This window comes from Anabrus simplex, chromosome 11 (assembly GCF_040414725.1).
Source record: "Anabrus simplex isolate iqAnaSimp1 chromosome 11, ASM4041472v1, whole genome shotgun sequence".
Classification (NCBI taxonomy): Eukaryota; Metazoa; Arthropoda; class Insecta; order Orthoptera; family Tettigoniidae; genus Anabrus; species Anabrus simplex.
Genome location: NC_090275.1, coordinates 85,723,869 through 85,727,481, shown reverse-complemented (window position 1 = coordinate 85,727,481; position 3,613 = coordinate 85,723,869).

Below are 3,613 nucleotides of genomic sequence, written 5' to 3'. Positions count from 1 at the left end.
TTACATTCTTACTACAACCCCTAAATACCCTCATAACCATGTGCAGAGATCTGTACCCTTTATTTATCATAATCCCTTTTATGTGATTACCCCAGTGAAGATCTTTCCTTATATTAACACCTAGGTACTTTAGAATGATCCCCAAAAGGAACTTTCACCCGATCAACGCAGTAATTAAATCTGAGAGAACTTTTCCTATTTGTGAAATTCAAAACCTTTCTTTTTTGCTAGTGGCTTTACGTCGCACCGATACAGATAGGTCTTATGGCGACGATGGGATAGGAAAGGCCTAAGAGTTGGAAGGAAGTGGCCGTGGCCTTAATTAAAGTACAACCCCAGCATCTGCCTGGTGTGAAAATGGGAAACCACGAAGAACCATAATCAGGGCTGCCTACTGTGGGATTCGAACCCACTATCTGCCAGATGCAAGCTTACAGCTGCGTGTCCCTGATCACACGGCCAACTCGCCCGGTAACATGACTTTCAACCCCCTGTTGCAGTTTCAGCATTTTCTGTCATTATTGCTATACCAGTACCATCCACAAAAACTATGCAGTTGATTTCCACTCCTTTCTTCGTCCCAATTCTTAAAGGAATGAACAAGCATCTGTATGTAGTATCTGACGCCACTCCTCCATTACTTTCACCAGTACGCAATTGGACAATGTTGGCGAGAGTCCATCTCCTGCCAAACACCTATTTTAATTTCAAAGGATGGAGAGAAGCATCCTTTGAATTTTACTTTGGAGATGGTAGTAGTCAGGGTTAATCGTATCACCATTAGCAATGTTTCGTCGACTCCCATTTCTGCAATTATTTGAAGCAACACATTGCGGTCAGTGAAGTCGTATGCATTGCTGAAGTCTACAAATGTGGACAAGTTTGTTCGGCCTCTCAACATATGATATTGTTATCGTTTTAAGAGTGGATCTGGTCTCCTGCTGATCGGCCTTTCCGAAAACTTCCTTGGCATTCTCCAAGCGAGCACTCAACTGTCAGTTCTAGTGGTTATAGGAAGGATAACTATAGAATCTTCTATACTGCTGAAAGTAATGAGATACCGTGACAGTTATCTACATCTTTGACATTTCCTTGCTTATGTAGAGGATGGATTAAAGCTACCTTCCAGTAGTCCGGTAAGTGTTCTTTCTTCCTTAAGCTAATGATGGTCTTATGCAAGACGTCTATTGCTTATGCGGGGGTGTATGTCCATAGTTTCCATATTATTATTATTATTATTATTATTATTATTATTATTATTATTATTATTATTATTATTATTATTATTAGCCAGCCCTGTGATGTAGTGTTAGCATGCATGTCTCTGGGTTCGTTTTCCGGCCAGTTCGAAGATTTTAATTCTGGACTGAGGAATAGAAACGGGTTCACTTGATATGAGATATTCTCAAGCTCTTAGTTACAGGAAGAAGGCGCAGAGTGAAGAGATGACACTACTGACCTAGTATACATAGACGAACAGTGGCTGCCAAAATTACAATGGTTTCAGGAAAGTGATGACGCTAATTGCAGACAGACCCTTAGCCCAAAAACATATCCGTGATGAAAAGCGCCACGAAGGGCGTGAAAATGAAAGACCCCCTAGGCCTCGCGACTCTAATACCATATGGGTTGGACGAGGAATAAAGAATCTGTATACACCAACCAATGCTCTCAAGTCAAGAGCTCCTGAGCGTTCTACTTCCAGTGTCCTTTTACTACAGAGTATACGGAGGATATGCGTCCCCACCCACAGAGTTTCTTGATGTCCACATAGGCTTGTAAGTGAACTCTGTTGCACCATTCATGTATCCATCTACCATAACAATAGTTCTCGGTGGTCAATTCGTGTATGAAGCAATTATTGACTGAAGCACGGACTGCGATGTTCATTGGGTAGACAGCGTCATACTCTAGCCTTTTGCTCCCTTGACCCCTATTCGATTCTCGACTCTGGCAGGAGTGCTTAAATGGTAAGCATAACTGCAAAGCAAAGCTTTCTCCGTACAAGACATGTATGCCCTTTGTAAAAATTTCCACTATCCGTAACCTCGAGTACTCGAGGCGGCAGTGACTTTGAGTGTTCAGGGTGCTCGAGTCCGAACAAGAAAACACAGACGACACGGTCATTAACTTGGCTAGAGACATAGGAGTTGACCTCAGTCTGCAGGACATAGATAGGTCACATAGGGTGGGGAAGGGGGAAGCAGGACTGCCGACACCTATCATAGTGAAGTTTGTATCTTACAGGAATGAAATATTCATCAATAAGAAAAAAAGTGAAAGGTACGAACAAAATGATCCGTGAAGACCTCACACAGGACTGCTCTCAGCTTCTCTAGGAGGCCATCTCCAAATTTGGTATTCGGCAGATGTGGACCAGGGACGAGACAAATATAGTTAAACACCATGATAGGAAGTTTTATATTACAAACAAAGAACATTCGCTGACCACTAGCCAAAGCTTTAAGTTAGGATATAACTTCGTAAATCAATATTTAAGTAGATATAGCCTAGGTATAGAATGTCCACCTCATGGAATGTGCTGACTAAGACTGCATGCTTAACCTCACATGACCTTACTTGGCGGACGATTTGAAAAGTAAGGCGGTTGGCTAAGAGTTCACCTTTAAACTCACATGAAGTTACACTGGTTACGTGTTCAGGCTCAACCTTACAGACACCAGGTTTGATCCTACACTTAAGGGCGTTAACTTTACAGACCCAATTTTGATACCCAAGAATGTCAGCTTAACCTAACTGCCAGCGTGGTTATGGACAAGAGTGCAAGCTTAACCTAACAGGTACAGATTTGGCTCCAAGCTTAACTTCACAGGCCCTGGATTCAACCCTAAGCTTAAGGGCGTTAGCTTTACAGACCCAAGTTTGATACCCAAGAATGTCAGCTTAACCTAACTGCCAGCGTGATTATGGACACGATTGCTAGCTTAATGTAACAGGCACGCCAGGCTTAACTTTACAAGGGCATTAAAGTCTCAAGTTTGAGATTCGATCCCAGGCTTAACCTACATAGACAAGATGAGACATGGTCCAGGGTAACTTTAGGGGGCTTTGATGCTGAGATTGGAGGAAGCTAAACTTGAAACAAGATGGTGGCTACACATGGGACTAGGGAGATGGTGTATCCCCTCCCATCCACCACACACCCTCCCCTAATCTCACATCGATACAACAATAGAAACGCAAGTGTTAGTCATTCCAACGCTGGCATAGCAACTGAGCAACATCATAACAGTCAAAGGGGTAAATGAATATACATACAGCTGATCAACATCATAATAGTCGAAGGGATAAGTGTGATTATACACACAACGTTTTTCTTTAAACTCATCCTTTCTTTAATTTTATTCCTAAGTATTTCTCTCTCCTCTCGTTACAGACATCACACATTCCTTAACAGTAAAAATCAATATCCAAGCTCTAATCTACATCAAACCTGAGTGTTCCCTTTTGACTATCAATATAAGAAGCTGCAGTCACATCTTCAAGCTAAGATAAATACGGCTACACACAGTCGAGAACCCTTCATCGCTTCTACAATGAACATTAAGAAAACTGTTGATTCATCTTATCACACGAGATTAACAACCTAAAC